General features: G+C 39.0%; 1 protein-coding gene across 1 annotated transcript in view; it reads right to left on the minus strand.

Annotated features, from left to right (window-relative positions):
* The window catches only part of SYT1 (synaptotagmin 1), a 280,496-nt gene that overhangs the window by 8,367 nt on the left and 253,575 nt on the right, over positions 1 to 18,554 (minus strand). The window lies entirely within an intron of this gene.

The following is an 18,554-nucleotide window of genomic DNA, read 5'->3' on the forward strand; positions in this document are numbered from 1 at the left end:
AATGGTGTTGAAGAAGGTTGTCAGTCTTTAAATGTACCCTTTTTGGTGAACAGAATGAAGCTATGCAACCACAAAGATAGTGATGCCATACATCCTGTCCAGCAGCTGTACTCAGGAAAGCAATAGCAACATTAGTGAATATCATTACAGCCTATTTTGTCATTTCCATGAAATTCCATATAATGATTCCATATACAATCACCAGCAATTTTATTTTTTTCGTATGTGTGTGTGTGCTTTACAGATTTTTAAAAACTTTTTTTAAATTATGGTTTGGGTGCAGTTTTACAAAGCAGATTCATTTTATATCCAACAGTCCATACACATTTTGTTTCGTGACACTGATTACAATCCCCACAAAGTAACAGCTCTCCTCCCACCTCTTCCCTGTGGTTACCCCTTCTCTGTGTCCTCCTTACCTATGCATTCCTGCCTGTCTAGCTTTCTCCTGTGCAAATACTGCCCTTGTGGTCTCCCTGGTTGATTGTTCTAAGGAGTGCATCTCCCTAGTATAGTTTGTTCAGCTTGTAGGCCTCTCTGTTGTTTAACTGAGAGGTAAGCCATAGGAGTGAGTCCAATTCCAGGCCTGGAGGATAATTTGAGGCCATGGTCTCAGGGGTTCACCAATCTCTTTCAGACCAGTAATCCTGGTCTTTTTTATGTCTTTGAATTTTGTTGCACATATTTTTCTCCCACTCTATCCTGGATCACCAATTTGATCCCTTTCTGAGTAGTTGACAGTAGTAGGGGGCACCATCTCCTTCTTCTGGTCTCAGGGATGTGTAGGCCAAGGTTCCTGTTGTGCATTAGACCCATGTACTAACTGTTCCCATACATTTTTTATTTTCTTCACTCTTCTTTGCTCTGGACAAGGAGAGACCAATAGTTGGATCCTAGATGGCCACTTGCAAGCTTTTAAGACTCCAGTTGCTACTTCCCAAAGTAGGATGTAGAACAAGTTTTTGTGTGTTCTGTTGCGCCAATTAAGCTTGATATTCCACACAACCATGATCCCGAGTCCACAGACAGCAACTCACTCCCTCAAGGTGCTTGGTTGTGGCTTAGAAATTATCATAACTTTGTTGCCTGTTAGCTCTATAATGTATATGGACACTTCTATAGCACACAAAAAGGAGCTCTGGTGGCAGAGTGCCTAAGGCATTTGACTGCTGATCAGAAGGCTGGTGGTTCAAACCCAACAGCCACTCCTTGGAAGGAAGGTTGGGCAATCTACTTCCATAGTGAGACTGCCTCAGAAACCCAAAGAGGGGTCGCTATGAGTCAGATCTGACTCGAAGGCAGTGGGTTTTAAAACAGTAGCAACAAAAGAATTGATAACACGATACATAAACAAAACAAGCTCAGCATAGAAAATTATATGGAACAAAGAAATCGACACCATGAAAAAGAACATAACAAAAATGACAGCAACAAATTCATATTTGCTGATAATTACATATCTGGCAAGGGACTTATCTCTAAGAGTTGTAGAAAACTCCAATGCCTCAACACCAAAGGAATTAACAATCCAATTGAAAAATGGGTAGAAGACATGAATAGACTCTTCACCAAAGAGGATATTCAGGTGGCCAACTAATACACGAAGAGATGCTCACAATCATTGGCCATCAGAGAGATGCAAATCAAAACAACAATGAGATACTGTCTCACCCCAGCACTGATGGCAAAGTTCAACAAGACAGAAAATAACAAATGCTGGATGGGACGTGGAGAGATTGGGACTCTCAAACACTGCTGGTGGGACTGTGAAGTGCTACAACCACTGTGGAAAGCAATATGGTGATTCCTTTGAAAGCTGGAATTGGAGATAACATTTGACCCAGCAATCGCATTACTAGGTATATATCCTAGAGAGCTGAGAGCCAAGAGGGAACAGATATATGCACACTCATGTTTATCGCAGCACTATTTACAATAGCAAAAAGATGGAAACAACCTACATGACCATCAGCAGAAGAGTAGATGACCAAACTGTGGTACCTACACATAATGGAATGCTATGCAGCACTAAAGAATAATGTAGAGTCTGCAAAACACCGCATGATATGGATGAACTTGGAAGACATTATGCTGAGAAATAAGTCAATCACAGAAAAACAAATACAGTATTAGTTCATTGTTGTGGAGGGTCAAGGAAAGGTTTATATATGGAGGGAAACTTTCTTTGTTGGTTGCTAGGGGTGGGAAGGGAGGGGAGGGCACACTGCAAAAAAAAAGTGCATCGACCCATGTCACTTTAGTTTTGTGTATTTCACGTACATAAATCACATTTCAATAAAATGCATTTAAAAAAAATACTATTTTTTTTAGCGGGGAATAGGTTTGTTGGCCCGAGGGAGCCTGGTGGAACCACTGAGACTATGGCCCCTACCTGCCCTTCAGGTCTGGAATTGAACGCACACCTGTGGCTTCCAGCCAAACAATAGACAGGCATATCAGTTTAGCATTTACTTGAGGTAGATACACTCCTTGGAGAGAATAAGCATGAGATAAGGAAGGGCTGCCCAGGCACAGGGAGACAGCTCAGGGGGTAGGAGTGCATGGAGGGATGGTCACAGGGAAGAGGTAACTATCAGGAGGAAGTGGGAGGGGAGATGTTGCATTGTGCTAAATTGTAGTCAATGTCATGAGACAAAGTGTATGTGTATGTGAACTGCTCTATGGAAAGTGTATTTGCGCTGTAAATTTTCACCCAAATCACACACACACACACACACACACAAAGACATGAGAAAAAAATTTACTATTTTTTAAAGCCAAGACCACCAAAAATTTCATCATCCAAAGATGTAATTAGTACAGATGTTTCAGTATCAATGGTAAAATTTGTGAAAATGAATGAAATGTTAACCAAGAAAGATTTTTAAAGTAAGAGTCAGTATAAATTTTAAAATAATAATGCTCCTTGGTATTTATACTTAGTTTACACAGAGTCAGTCCTCCAGATCTGAGGGTTCGGTATCTGCAGATTCAACCAACTGTGGGATTGAAAATATTGGGGGGGGGGGAGGGCAGGGGAAGCAATCAAGTGGTCAAAACAATCCCTCAAAGGCTAGGAGGGTGCTTAGAGAGCTATTTATATAGCATTTATATTGTATTAAAACTCAAACTCACTGCCATCGAGTCCATTCTGACTCATAGTGTCCCCATTGGGTTTCCAAGGTGGTAATTGTTTACAGAAGTAGATTGCCCCATCTTCCTTCTGAGGAGCAGCTGGTGGGTTTGAGCCACTAACTTTCTGGTTAGGAGTCAAATGCCTTAGGCACTGCACCAGTATTAAAAATAATCTAAAGATGATTTACAGTCTATAGGATGATATACATAGTTTATATACAAATACTACATTTTTTTTACAAGAACTTGAACATCTTCAGATTGTGGTATCTGCAGGGGGTCTTGGAACTCATATGTGTTTTTTCGCAATTGTATCATCACCTTTAATTTTCAATCCCAGTGAGGAAATTGAAGCTCAAAAATACTGATTTTTCTAAGAACTGAAACTGGGGTCTTCTAACTCCAAACCCACTGCTCTCTGTGATGTGTTGAAGAGACAATTTAGATGACAGGTACAGACTACGGAGCTAGACTAACTTGAATCACTAGGTGTGTGGTCTTGGACAAATTCTATAATCTCTTTCAGCCTCAGTTTCTTCAATTCTAAAGTAGTGTAAATAACAATATGTATTTTATAGAATTGTGAAGATGAAATTGAGTTACTACATGGTAAATGCTTCAAAGTATGCCTGGCACATATTATTATTATTAATAATTATTACCATAATTTTATGATAGGGCTAACATCTAAGTCAGCAGCTATGAATCTTACTCTCTCCCAACTTACTTTGCTTAATCAGAGCTGGCCATTAGAAATGGAAAAACTTCTTATTTACTGCAGAGGTGAGCTAACTTGTGCCAAGTGTCAGATTTATTACCAGAAAGAAGCATACCTATTTTAAGCAACTGGTTCATTAATGAAGAATTTAATCATATACAAGATAAAAGGGAAAAGAAGAGGTTCTTTCAGTATTGCTTATACGTGCTGGTCTCAAAGTGTGAGAACAGAAACTAATTCAATATTCTGTACAGTTTTATCCCACTGTTGAAGTCAATAGATCAAATTAACATAGCTAAAAAGTTAAACTCAGAGTTCTAAGTGGAATCTTGTTAGTGAAGCCCTAGCAAAGTGTGAAAATGAGAATAGCCAGACTTCGTCTCACATACTTTGATCATATTATCAGAAGGGACCAGTCCCTAGAAGAAGATATGCTGGGTAAAGTAGAGGGTCAGCAGAAAAGGGGAAGGCCCTCAGTGAGATGGACTGACACAATGGCTGCAACGAGGGGCGCAAGCATAGCAAAGATTCTGAGGCTGGTGCAGGACCAGGCAGTGTTTCGTTCTGTTGTGTGTAGGGTCACTGTGAGTCAGAGCCAACTCAATGGCACATTAGCAGCATAGTGCAAGTCAAAACTATGATTCATTAAGCCTTCTTTCTAGATACTGAAGGAGCTCTTGGGGTGCAATAGATAAAACACTCAGCTGATAACCAAAATGTCAGTGGTTTGAACCTACCAGCTGCTCCATGGGAGAAAGTGGTGGCAGTCTGCTTCTGTAAAGATGTATACCCTTGATGCTGTGGATTTTGGTTTTCCAGATACTGAGGCCAGCTGATGTTGATACACTTGGACATGTTATGAATGAATTATCTATTTTCCTTATGCTAATAAAACAAGGAATTGGAGAAAAGGAATCCTTCAGCTTTACAATTTATTGTTGGTTTTGAGGCCAGGGTAGTAGATACACTTCCTAGTTTAATTTTTTCTGTTAATTACTTTCTATCATGAGAAAATTTTAGTCTGGTTTCTTCCTTCTTGGTTTCCACTTAGCCTTAGAATTCCTCCTTTCCTTGTTCCATTCTTTTCTATGGAGAGTAAGCAAATCATTGTGTGAAAGCTACAAAAATGATTTGCCAAACTACTTATTGTACTTTAGCAACAAGACAGTAGAGATCTGGAAGCACTGCCTATGCTATGTTAATGGAGTGCAGAGGATCCCAGGATAGTGACCATATGAATGCTTTGGTCTCAGTGGCCATTTTCACAGAGAAGGATATAGACCTTCCTTGACTGGTTTTAGGAGCTCTGGTGGCATAGTGCCTAAGACACTTGACTGCTAACCAGAAGGCTGGTGGTTCAAACCTACCAGTCACTCCTCAGAAGGAAGGTTGGGCAATCTACTTCCGTAGTGATACTTCCTTGGAAACCCAAGGAGGGGTCGCTATGAGTCAAATCCAACTTGACAGCAGTGCTTTTTTTTTTTTTTTTTTTTTACTGCTTTCATGATTACTTGGTTAACTCCAGCCTGTGAGTGACTATAAAGGTGAAGAGTAATTCTACAGCCCTGCCAGTGGGCCATCCCTTTTGACTATAATTCATGGAGTAAACAATCTGTGGTTTGGTTCCACTCTTTTATTCATTTGTCCCTATCCAGACATTATTGTTCAGTGTCTGGTACATCAATTGATAGAAATTTCCTTTCTGAAGGGTTTCTCCATCAACCAATTCCTAGAAGGCTGATCTAGCCCTGATACTCCAATTTCCAGCCCTTGGTAGAATGTGGTATCTCTTCCATTGACCTTCAGGAACTGAATCCCATCTTACATGTCAACATTATATATATATATATATATATATATATATATATACCTTGGGTGCACTGAATTTGTCATTCTCTTTTGGTCAGGGGAGTGAAAAGAGTGATGACATATTTATGCCTCTATTTTTCTACTCTTCCAAATACTGTCCTTCTCAAAGTCTTGCTTGGTTTGACAACTTCCACTTTGGAGATAGTAGGAATGAGGAAGTTGGGAGTGAGGATCAAAATAAATCCCAAAGTTTGTTCTCTGCCACTAACTCTTGATACCACCTTATGTGGCTTTGTGATGGCACTCTTCTGCCAAACACTTCCTTGTTCTTCTGAATGTGAGCTGATCCTCCTTAATTTTCTGCTTTCCTTCCATTTTCCCGAACACTCTGAAGGACATATTTTATGAGTTTAATCACATTTGACATTATTTCAACACATAGTAATAGGATTTTTTTCTCTACACTCCTTTTCTCAGGCATTCTACAATGAAACCTTATGCTTCAAAATTATTGTTACCACTGCTATGCAAAATTCCTGACTACAGTGTCTGGCAGTGGGATGCAATGTCTTCACCAACACTACAGGTATTACTAGCACAGTATCAACATATAGATATACATCTCATGAAAAGTATAAAACTTTGGAGGAAGACTTTGGAACTAAGTACAAAATAAGTAATTCTTCTTCAATTACAGAGGCAAAATGGGCAAACTTTGCAAAACCATATGTACAGCTCATATGCTATACTCTAAGGCCATAACCACCTCAACTCTTCTCTTATCCTTGAGATGAAAACCTACTTAGCTCACTACTTTCTCTTGTGCCATAATTTCAGTCTCTTTGACCACAAAGTCAAAATTTCGCATAATCTTTGGTTTCTTCTTTTCTACCTCCCATGAACAATGGGAGGTATTGCTAAAATACCACATTCTGGCAATTTTACTTCATGTTGTCTGTCTGGTTGATTTGCTCTTTCTAATAATCCATTGTCACATGCCAAGGTCAGAAATCCGATTTCTTTTGCCATTATGTTCTTGATTTCAAACCATTCTTAATATTATTGCTAAAGTTACATTTGATCAAACCATCCTTCTCATGAATAACCTTGTTTGCTGAAAGCGAAGAGGACTTAAAGCACTTACTGATGAAGAACAAAGACTTCAGACTTCAGTAGGGATTACACCTCAACATTAAACAAAAGTCATCAAAACTGGACCAATAAGCAACATCATAATAAATGCAGAAAAGATTGAAGTTGTCAAGGATTTCATTTTACTTGGATCCATAATCAACACCCAGGGAAGCAGCAGTTAAGAAATCAAATGACGTAGTACATTGAGCAACTCTGCTGCCAAAGACCTCTTTAAAGTGTTAAAGAGCAAAGATGTCACTTTGAGGACTAAAATGTGCCTTGCACAAGCCAGCATATTTTCAACAGACTCATATGTATGTGAAAGCTGGACAATGAATACGGAAGACAGAAGAAGAATTGATGCGTTTGAATTATGGTGTTGGTGAAAAATATCGACTATACCATGGATTGTCAGAAGAATGAACATATTGCTCAGAAGAAGTTGAGCCAGAATGCTCCTTCGAAGTGAGAATGTTTGCTACTTGGTTCCATGTACTTTGGATATGTTATCAGGAGGGACCAGTCCCTAGAGAAAGACATCATGTTTGGTAAAGTATGGAGTTAGTGGAAAAGAGGAAGAACCTCAACAAGATGGATTGGCACAGTGGCTGCAACAACAGGCTCAAACATAACAGTGATTGTGAAGATGGTGCAGGACCAGGCAGTGTTTTATGCGGTTGTACACAGGGTCACTATGAATCAGAACCAACTCGATGGTATCTAACAACAAACAACAACAACCTTCTTACTAGCAATGTTAGTGGCTTACCTACTGAAAAAACTAAACTCCAACATGACATTCACAGCCCAATACTAACTTATTTGTCTCATCTCCACAAATCCTATTGCCTATTCATAGTATTCACTATTCCTTACAGAGGATTTGAAAATTTGTCTCTGAATTGTCCTTTAGCCTGAAATGCCCTTTCTTGCTTTCCCATCGAGCTTGGTGAAAAGTCATCTCTTCCCTGTAGATTTTTACTGATAAATTTCTCGGGCAGAAATCAGGCAAAACTTCCTCTGCCCTGCAGCATTTTCCTTCTCACCACTGCACAGTACATCTCTCTTTCTGGTATTCAAGGACTTCTGCAGTAATCTGCAGAATACAATAGTACTATGGGGAAGTGTGTTTTAAGTTCAGAACAATCAGCTTCAAGATGAATTTTTGGAAGGCAATTCATGTGTAAAATGGGACTTCCCTCCATTACTATTCCATACCCTACTATAATACCCTGGAACATTGTCACCCTCTTCTTCCCTTAGGCAGTTATAATGTCAAATTATGCTAACTTCATAGAAATATAATTGCAAAACAGCTGGCTGTAAGCAATGATCTTTTGTGTGAGAAATAAAGGAACCACTAAAGGCTTTTTGTATTTACAATGAGAACTAGAAAGCAGCAGTTCAAAGCCGAATAATGCAAGATGCCTGCAGTTTTCATTTTGACAATTTTGCATAATTATACAGTCTTCTTTCTTAACTACTACAGAGACTGTGAGCCTTGTGACCAAGGCCTTTCCATTCCAACCAAAGACTTTCCTTGATAAGAAATAGCCTCATTTCACCTGTTTTGCTCAATCCCTTTTGGTCTTTGTTCAGCTTCTGAGTAACTTGAGTTATTATTCCTTTCATCCTTTTTGCTTTGGAAAACGTTCACTAAATTTCACCTTATACTGTTGGGTAGGTAAAGTAATAATTGTATCAATTAGGGCTCAGAGTTTCAAATAACTGAAGACTCATTTCAAAATGGTATAAATTGTAAAGGTAATGTATTGGGTTACATGATAGAAAAGTCCAGACACAGGGCTTTTTAGCAAAGATTGTTAATTGTCCCCTAAAATCCATTTTCCTCTCCTTTTTAGCAATAGAACTCTTGAAGTTTTACTTGGCACACAGTAACCAGCTAGAAATAATTCTCCCAGATTCTTACAGCTCAGTGTGGCCAAATGACTAAGTGCAGGCTATTGACTCTGAATGGAAGTGATGTGTGTAAGCTCCACAGCATATCCTTAAAAAGATGGTTCTGAACTGGGAACTCTTATCTCCCAGGGGATACATGACAATGTCTGGAGACTTTTTTGATTGTCAGAACTCGGAGGAGAGGGTGCTATGGACAATTAGGGACCCTGGTGGTACAATAGTTACAGTGCTTGGCTTCTGATCAAAAGATTGGCAGTTTGAACCCACCCAGCTGCATTGTGAAAGAAAGATATGGCAATCTGCTTCTGTAAATATTACAGCCTTGGAAACCCTATGGGACAGTTTTACCTGTCCTATAGGGTCTCTATGAGTTGGAATTGACTTGAGGGCAACAGGTTTGTTTTTCAGCATTTAAGAGGCCAAAGAGTCCTCTAAATATCCTACAGCATACAGAACAGCCCCCTTCACAGCAAAAATGAGAAAAGTTGGTGTTGAGTTGACTCCATGTCATGCAGCCCCAAGTGCGTCAGAGTAGAACTGTGCTCCACTGGGTTTTCAATGGCTAATTTTTCAGAAGTAGATGGATAGGCTTTTGTTTTTTGTTTTGTTTTTTAAATGGGGCATCTCCGGTGGACTTGAAGCCAGCCTTTTGGTTCGCAGCTGTGGCAGCTAAGGTTGTGTGTCAACTTGGCCTGGTTTCTAGTGGCTGGGCAGCTGGATATAGTTATTCCCCATGATGAGACTGGTAATCATCTCCAAGGTGGAATGTGCTGTGAGCAGTTGCCTTAGTGGTTGGCTTCCATTATATAAGAAAATACTTTGAGAAAGGTCTTAAGCTTCTTGGCATATATGGATCCTGCATTTGGCTGAATCATCAGTGAGTGGCCTTCCATGTTGTCTGCCAATCTCGGGACTGTTTCTGGACTTGAACTAGCAGCCTGCTGTGTTGTTTGATAATCTTTGGACTGTGCCATTTTATGTGTTGACCTTAGGTTTGTCAGCCTCAGTAGCCAGCGACTACCTGATGCCTCTAGCTCTGGTGGGCTGGGAGAACAAGTGGCAGATCTGAAGCCCAAGTTTGAGGGGCCTTCACCTAGCACCTAGAGCTAGCACTTTGAACTGAAACTTCTAGCCTTCTAAACTGTAAGAGAATAAATCCCTGTTTGTTAAAGTCGTCCATTTGTGGTATTTTCTGTTAGAGTGGCACAAGAGGGCCAAAATAGCACTAAGAACGTTAACCATTTGTAGCGCCCAGGGGTTGCACAGCAAAGAGTTCCTGGGCCCAAAATGTCAGTAGAGCTAAGGTTGGTAAACCCTGCCTTGAAAGAAGCTATTTGTCTTCCATCCTCTTCTCTTGTAACTGAAACATGAATGTGATATAAAGATGGTGAATGAGCTTTTACCTTAAAACATGAAGATAATACTCTAGGGGAATAGTAGAAAACTAAGAAAAATATCCTGGGCCATGTATGACCTTATGGTCCAAAACTGTCTGCCAGTCTTGGCCACTTGCCTACCGATGGACATGAGGGAGATATTATATTTTCGGTCTTTTTGTTGCAGCACCTCAGCCTATACCCTATCTACAGACTCAACTATGTCAGCAGGGGCTTCAGTCTGTCCTCTGTCTCTGCTGTCCTTTCCATGCTGCTGTCTTCAAGTTCCGCATGGTGGCCTCCCTAAGTTGTTTCAGGCTTTCCTCTTGAGAATGCAAATGACTGCACTAGCTTATGAGCCTCATATCATCACACTACCCATCCAGGGGAAGAGATAGTTTACATCTCAGAATCCTCAGCAAAAGTCCCAAGTTGACTTAGATTGGACTAACATAGACGAAACACCAGCTACATATTAATTCCTGTGTTGAAAAGAATGTGATGAGATGGAGTGGCTTAAGCCTGAGTTATGTGTTCATTTCGGAACCAATCAAGAGGGCCAGGGAGACCTCGCTTTGGAGCCGAAGGTAGGCCCACTTCTCTTTTAAGCACAAGCTAACAGTAGGAGAATATAAGTTCCTCAAACAGGAGTCTGAAGGCCTTTGTCAAAAGAAGGGAGAACGGAAGTTGGGATGCAACTACCCAATGTTTATGTAGTTTCTCCTCCTAGGGCCTCCAGGGTTCCAGCTCTGTCTGAACTTGGTAGTGTGCATATACTTATTTGCAGAGACATATTTCCTTCCCACTTCAGATTCCTAGGAATGGGACTCAGTCACTTGTGTAAAGTGGTCCAGTAGCAGCAGAGAAAGGAGTTTGCCAACTGTGGCTTTTTCTTGTGCACTTATTGAGTAAATCTTATTTCACTAGTAAGTCAATAATTTATCAGTATACAAATAATTAAATAGTAGTAGGGTTCACAGAGGAAACAATTTCCCATTCCCATTACTGGCAGTTGTAACTTATTTACTTAAGGGGGTCTTTATAAATAATTTACAAGTACTTTGAAAAGGCTACATTAAAGAGCTTATGTGTCTTTATAGTTTAAAATGTCTGTATAGTTTAATAGTGCTTCATGTAATGTATATAAGGGCACAGCATTAAAAATATATTCTGGTAAAATTTTCTATGTGAGCACACAACTTAAAAATGAATTTACATTAGTTAAGTGGGGTGTTTCCTAGAAGAAAACAACATTACATAAGTGACTACCACAGAGAAAATCAGCCCCATTTTAATGAGACAGAGCATAAAATAGCAAAGGCTGATTTCGTTCATTAATGGTGGCAGAGTGCTTTGAGGAGACAAAAACATAATGTGAAATGCTATTACAATTTAAATGGAAAGCATTTTTGATGGAGGTTGGGGGTAGGGAAGCCGCTAAATTGCAACAATCATTTCTCACATTGCCAAATGGACTGTATGTGACTGCCAGCATCTTGACTAAAAATGTAGGAATGTATGTGCAAAACTGGAAACGAGGATACAGCAAAGAAAAATTTCACAGATGGGGCATGTTTGTGGGCAAGTAAAATAGCCATGTGAGGGTTTGAGCTCCATACTTAGCAGTGGAAGAAGAACACTGTGTTTACATAATCTGAACCTCTGCTGTTTACTTTTTAAGGTGAAATTCTTTATAATCCAAACCTATTTCTCCTGCACTTTGGAAAGTCTTTTGGGATGGGCAAATGCATGTGAGTAGGAGCAGTGGTAATTATGTTTGGTTCTTTATGGATGACTACAAAGAGTTTGGAATCACCAAGTATAAACTGTTTGTATGAGTTGATTTAAAAAACAAAACAAAACCAAAGAAGTCAAATGATTCAGTAAAGCAAACAAAATTCCAAAAGGCATATTTGACTCTTCTTTTTCACTGGAGTTTTGGGCTTATCCTCTTCTTTATAACATATACTCCTTTTTAAATTCTGTATTCTTTTTCATTTTATTATGTAAGATATTTCTTTTTTACAATAATATTAAATATCTAATTGATGAAATAACATTAGTAACATCATTACTTGATAAGATTGCTAGGATTTTTAAGTATATGTAACTATAACAAATGGATGCTAATCATTATCCACATAGAAGCACCTTCCAGGCAACTCAACATGGGTACGAAATGAAAGTAACATGAGAATGGAGGTGTTCTTACCACATGTTGTTGTTGTTGTTATGTGCCATGGAGTTGGATCCAACTCATAGCGACCCCTCCTTAGGTTTCTGAGGCAGTATCACTATGGAAGTAGATTGCCCAACCTTTCTTCCTCTTACCACATACTATGACTAAATGATTAGTGCTCTATAAGGGGGTACCTCAGGCTTATTCAGTTCTTGGGTTGGTTTTGTTGTTGTTGTTAGGCGCCATTGAGTTATCTCGGACACATAGAGACCCTATGCACAGCAGAATGAAACTGCGCGGTTCCGTGCCAGCTCCATGAACCCTGCTATACTTGACCCCATCGTTGCAGTCACTGCATCAACCAATCACGTTGAGGGCCTTCCCCTCTTTCATGGACCCTCCACTTTACCAAGCACGACATCCTTCTCCAGGGAATGGTCCCTTCTGACAACATGACCAAAGTACGTGAGATGAAGTCTGGCCATTCTCTCTTCCAAGGAGCATTTTGGCTGCACTTCTTCCAGGACAGAATCAATTTTATTCTCATTAATTCCCTATTCCTTGCATGTACGTGCTTTAAGATGTCTGTGTGTCTTCTAAATATTCTACCATGTAAGTAGTAAGAAGTTTATGGGCTGCGATTATCCTAGGAAAATTAAGAGAGAGAGATTAGAAGAAAGGGAGGAACATCTCCCCATTTCCTCACTGTGGATGGTTTGTAGAAGTTGCTTAAAAAAAAACACCCTTTTTTTTTTTAAGGGTTTCTTTCTCCTTGCTGCCCCTCTTCTTCTCCTTAAGTGACACTGTTGAGTCTGTAGATCCAGGAGAGGATGAATGAGGCAGTTATTATTGTTTCTCCTTTAGAACAAGAGTTGCTTGTTAAGACTCATAATATTGTCAGTAATTCATTTTTCCCACCTCTGGTTTGAGATTTGACAGTATGAATAATGCATGTCCTGTTTTTCAAAAACAAAACAAAAATCTTTGAATATATTTGTTGGCTTGTTATTAAGTTTCTTCATTTGAATGCTGGTTTCCCTTATCCTTCCAGAGAGAGATTTTATTTTGGTTCCTTGATGGCCAAATATGCTCTATTTCATAAAAGTTGTGAAACTCTGTTTGGAAGACGTTGGCACTCTTCATATCAAGAAGAAAAGTAGCTTTGCAGGAGATATCAACTTCTACTTGGTAATCTGGTTTTCTTACAACATTGTAAGGAGAAAATAAAAATAAACTATGGCTCCAATAAAAGGAGCTCTGGTGGCATAGTACCTAAGGCATTTGATTGCTAACCAGAAGGCTGGCAGGTCAAACCTACCAGCCACCCAATATTATACTGTATGTAAGAAAACAACATGGAGTAACATAATTCTTTGATGATTTTACTCCTTTTTATGAAGCAGATTTGTGATTAGAGTCAATCACCTCATATCAGTATTTCTGATCTCACTAAAAACTCACAATAATGTTATTATATATACTGATTTATTTGAAATCAACATCACATAAGATGTTTTTGTCCCTAAATCTGGGAGAAGTGAGAGTAGGGGTGTTATTGTTAGTCAAATACAGAAATTTTGTTTCTTCAAAATGGAGTCATTCTTTGCAAGATCCAGGGCTAGATGTGAAAGGGCAGCAGAAGTGGCTCAGAGCTAAGATGCTAGGGCTGGTCTTATTTTTCTCACATTTTCTTTTTTCTTAACTCATGGATATTCTGCCAGACTGAATGGCAGTCCTTCAGGTTGATGACTTTATGTCTAAGATAACGTAAGTGGTTATTCTTGACTCACTCATTCATTCACTTATTCCCTCATTTACTGAGTGTCTACTGTGTGCCAGGTGTTTGTTTATCTTTCAGGCAGTGTCATGTTCAACTTTGTATCTCCATAACTGGTACAGAGCCTGGCACACTGTACACACTCAGTAAAGATTTTTTTTTAAATGAATGAATTAATTAGTGAAGTATAAATGTCTATTGAGAATTCTTAGGGACTGCAAAAGATTGAGGGGATATAGAGCACTGTAGAACCCAGTTTGTTATTCAAAGAGCTTGCAGTTTGGTTGAGAAGACATAAATTCCTGAAAAGTTAAATTTTAATCAACCCATATATTTTTTTTAGTTGGAAAGATAGCATAAGTCAGCATGTGTTTTCTTGAAAAATGATTTGTATACCAATAACTGTGAGAGGAATTCAGAGCAGGAAAAGATTCCTTTAACTTTGTTAGAAAGGCTTTACTTAGAAAGGAATCCAAGCAAATTTCACAAAGATAACTGACCTTTTTTGTTAATTCTAAAAATCATCAGATCTCACGGCTTCTTCTCTCTTCTTTCCACACATAGATGTACAATTTTATGAGCCACAAACACAGTAATACTTGGGTAGAGTACATAGAGAGGGACAGAGGTCATTAGACAGGCTGTCTGAGTTTTTTTTTTACTTTGGCCTTTTCCAGTCTTCCTATGCATAACAAATTCTAATGTGATTTTAAAAAAAAATGGGCAATCCACATATCTTAAGATGGTTGAAATGAAACAGAATTTTGTGTGATATCCAGAATTTTTAAACCACAGGATCCAACCTGCCTCTAACATCAGACTTGTCTCTTACCTTGCAGGGTCCATGTAAAATTACAAATGGAAAGCCATATACCATATGTCTAAGTAGTTGAATGTTATAAATTTAGGGCCCAAAAAACCCAAACCCATTGCCATCTAGTTGATTCCGACTCATAGCAACCCCCATAGGTTTCCAAGGCTGTAAATCTTTAGGGAAATAGATTGTCTCATCTTCCTTCTGTGGAGCAGCTAGCTTATGAGTTTGAACTGCCAACTTTCTGGTTAACAGCCAAATGCATTTACCCACAGTGCCACCACTAAATTAAGGACATAAGCTCTTAAAATATGTGTTTTCTAGTCTCATATCTTGGCAAATATACTTTTGTAATGTCCAGGTAATCCAGCTTTGACTTTAGAATTCTCAGACTTCTATGGGGTTTGCAGTGGAAGTTGGCAATATAGGAGAGATGGCTCCTAGCTTGCCTTTCTTTGCATTTCACTGTCAGCCCCAGTGTGTACCTTGGGAAATTCCACATACATGAATGGGGACAGTCTAGTCCTCATGTCCAAGCTCCATCTGCCAGCCCCCAATAGCTGCTCCGTACCCACCCCTAGACATAGGGTACACACCTGGCTTCAGGAGTCATATCTAGGGAAGAGACCCTCACAGATCTTGTAAATCATCTTAAGGCTATTTTGGCAGAAACCTTGGATCCCAAGTACCAGTATGGTCTAGAATGGAGATGTGGGGGTGGTATCAAGGTGATTATGTCCTGCTGGTCTTGTGGACTTTCCATCCTGGGGAGAATTGTAGTTGTAGTAGGACTGGAGTACCCACTGCCATTGAGTCAGATCTGACTCACAGTGACCCCTCTTTGGGTTTCCGAGGCAGTATCACTATGGAAGTAGATTGCCCAACCTTCCTTCCAAGGACTGCCTGGTGGGTTTGAATTGTCAACCTTCTGGTTAGCAGTCAGATTTCTTAGGCACTATGCCACCAGAGCTCAGGACTAGAGTAGAGCCCTTTAAACTGTGGGTTCTAGGACAGAGCTCCCTTTTGTCATATTTAAGGGCTGTACTGTTCACCCTCTCCAATTTTTAAAAATCTACTACTAGTCATGGAAGGTTGGGCAATCTACTTCTGTAGTGATACCGCCTCAGAAACCCAAGGAGGGGTCACTATGAGTCGGGGCCGACTTGCCAGCACATAACAACAATAACCCTAGTCATGGAACTAGTCATCCTCCATCATTTATGTCATTTATTCTTTATGACCATCCTGATATGTAGGTGGTATTCTATTATATAGAAGAGGAACCTGAGAATAAGTGAAGTTAAGTTACCAGTCATGGTCACACAGCTAATGTTAGTTATCAAGAAGCCCTGCTACTTTCAGTCTCGATATCATAATTCGGCATTAATCAGCTTTAGATGAATAAGTGATTTATGGCTTATTCTCTTAGCATGTTTCAGTGATGGCTCTAAATCATTGCAAGGACTTCTTGGGCACTGCTCCATGGGAACTGCCCTTGGAAAACCTGGCAAGTATCTTTTATTCACTGGCTGCTGAGAGGGTAGCTAATGGGATTGGATGAAAACAGCTGATTTACCCAATAACCTTTTCTCTGAGCCTCTCATCAGAAACACTCTAATGGGTGCTGCTTCAGATTGAACAGAATTTGATAAAAATGATCAGCTAGAATAGTTGTAGTATATTAATATACTTTCATTAACAAGAAGTCTTTCTGAAATTTCATTAGAAAAAAAAAATTCCTCTTATATGGCCTTATCATGTTCTAGATAGCTTCTTGGAGTGAGTGAGTTTGCAGGTTATCAGTGTTAGATTATCACTGTCATGCGACATCACAAGAGTTAGGGCTGTTGATTGTGTCTAGCCCATAAGGACATGAGTTTTTACAGAGAAGAGGGAATAAAGACATAGAATCCTTTTTTTTTTTTTTTTTCTAGAAAAGCTATTCCACATCATTCTTTGACAGATTATGCCCTGTTTGCAAAGGAAATTTATCTAGAGGAAGACCAGGAAATATGTTTTTTTTTTCCCTTTCCTTTAAGTAATTGCCTGTGTCATAAATGAGGTTAGAACACTCTGTTCTCATTCTTTCCAGTTTAGCTTCAGGGTGAAAGAGGTTGCTAGTGCTTAATACTCAGCACTGTCATCTCTAGGAGTGAAGATTAGACACTGGGGATATATTTTAAAGCAAGCTCATGATTTGTCTTGAAAACTCATCCAGACAAGTACAGAGTGAATTAATTTAGAGAACTGTTGGTGAGGGTCAGAGGTCTGATTTTGAATCTTGTCTGGAAATATTCTGGGTGATTAGGGCTCCAAGTCTTGTTTCAGAAGAGTTATTCTTATCAAGCAAAGCTGGATGTGAATATATTATTACTTCAAACAAGTCACAACTTGTTATTAAATCCAAAGGTCACTTTATAGGGACAGTTAAATATCTTTATTACATAAATAAGAGGGTAGACAGTATGTTCTAAGAGAAGCTACCATTTATAGCCTCTGAATTAAATGGAAAACTCTCTATGTTTTTAATGCCTCTTTTAGGAAATGGTTTAAATGAGTTAAAAGTCATGTGGCAATAAGTAATATTAATGCTTTTTTAGGTAAAAGTGGTTATGCACAACTTTGGCAGATGGGGGAGACATCAACATTTCACACATTCAACTTGGATATATTGTGCTAGAGATCCTGAAGTTAAAATGGAACTAAGACAGTGTTAATTAAAATAGCAATGTATTACCCTTTCAAAAATATTGAAATTTAAGAGATTTACTTGAAGGGAAAAACAGTTTTTACAATGGCATTTTCAACATGGCAGTCAGGTCAGCCTAAAGAATTTAGTGAGGTAACTAATATGAGTTTGATATTTGCTCTCATTTTAGAGTATGGGGATTTCAGGCACAAGGATAAGCCCATGGTGCAGAAATTAAAAATAGAGCCAAAAGGAGTTAACTGATCTTGACCCAGAAAGTTTTGCAGAAAATAGATTGATTAAGTATGGTTATAAAAGAGATAATCCTAGACACTTTTTCTGAAAAGCCGTTATGAACATTAAGAGATGAAAGTTGAATTTGAAAGCATAGCTAAAGAGTTTTTGAAAGTTTTTGGAGGGAAAATGATATGAGTCAAGTTTACTAGCCATCTACTATATGCTAAAACTTTACTAGATGTTATGAGAAGGTAGGAAACAATATAGACACTTCTGCCATTACCTTAAGGAGCCCTTGTGGCTTAGTGGTTAAGCATTTGGCTGCTAACCAAAAGGTCAGGAGTTCGAATCCACCAGCTGCTCTACAGCAGATGGTGTGGCAGTCTGCTTCCCTAAAGATGACAGCCTTAGAAATCCTGTGGGGCAGTTTTACTCCGTCGTATAGTATATGAACTATGTATAGTTTAGCTATGAGTCAGAATCTGCTTGAGGGCAAAGGGCTTGGCTTGAAGTCATTGCCTTGGAAAGAATTACAGTGGACATGGATGAGACTGGAAAAAGGAGGGCACATGAAAACATAGGAACAAATAATAAAAATGACATAAAACATGACCTTGTTGGGCTGGAAAAAGGAAATTAGATCTGTTTGTCATAGTTTGGGCAACATTTGGTTTATATTGTTATTTTGACTTCTTTGAACATAAAGGCCTAATTTTAATCACTAGAATTGTTTACAAGTACATATTAGAGTTAGTACCAAGGATTT

This window comes from Orycteropus afer, unplaced genomic scaffold (assembly GCF_000298275.1).
Source record: "Orycteropus afer afer isolate SDZICR_OR568_19922 unplaced genomic scaffold, OryAfe1.0 scaffold00190, whole genome shotgun sequence".
Lineage (NCBI taxonomy): Eukaryota > Metazoa > Chordata > Mammalia > Tubulidentata > Orycteropodidae > Orycteropus > Orycteropus afer.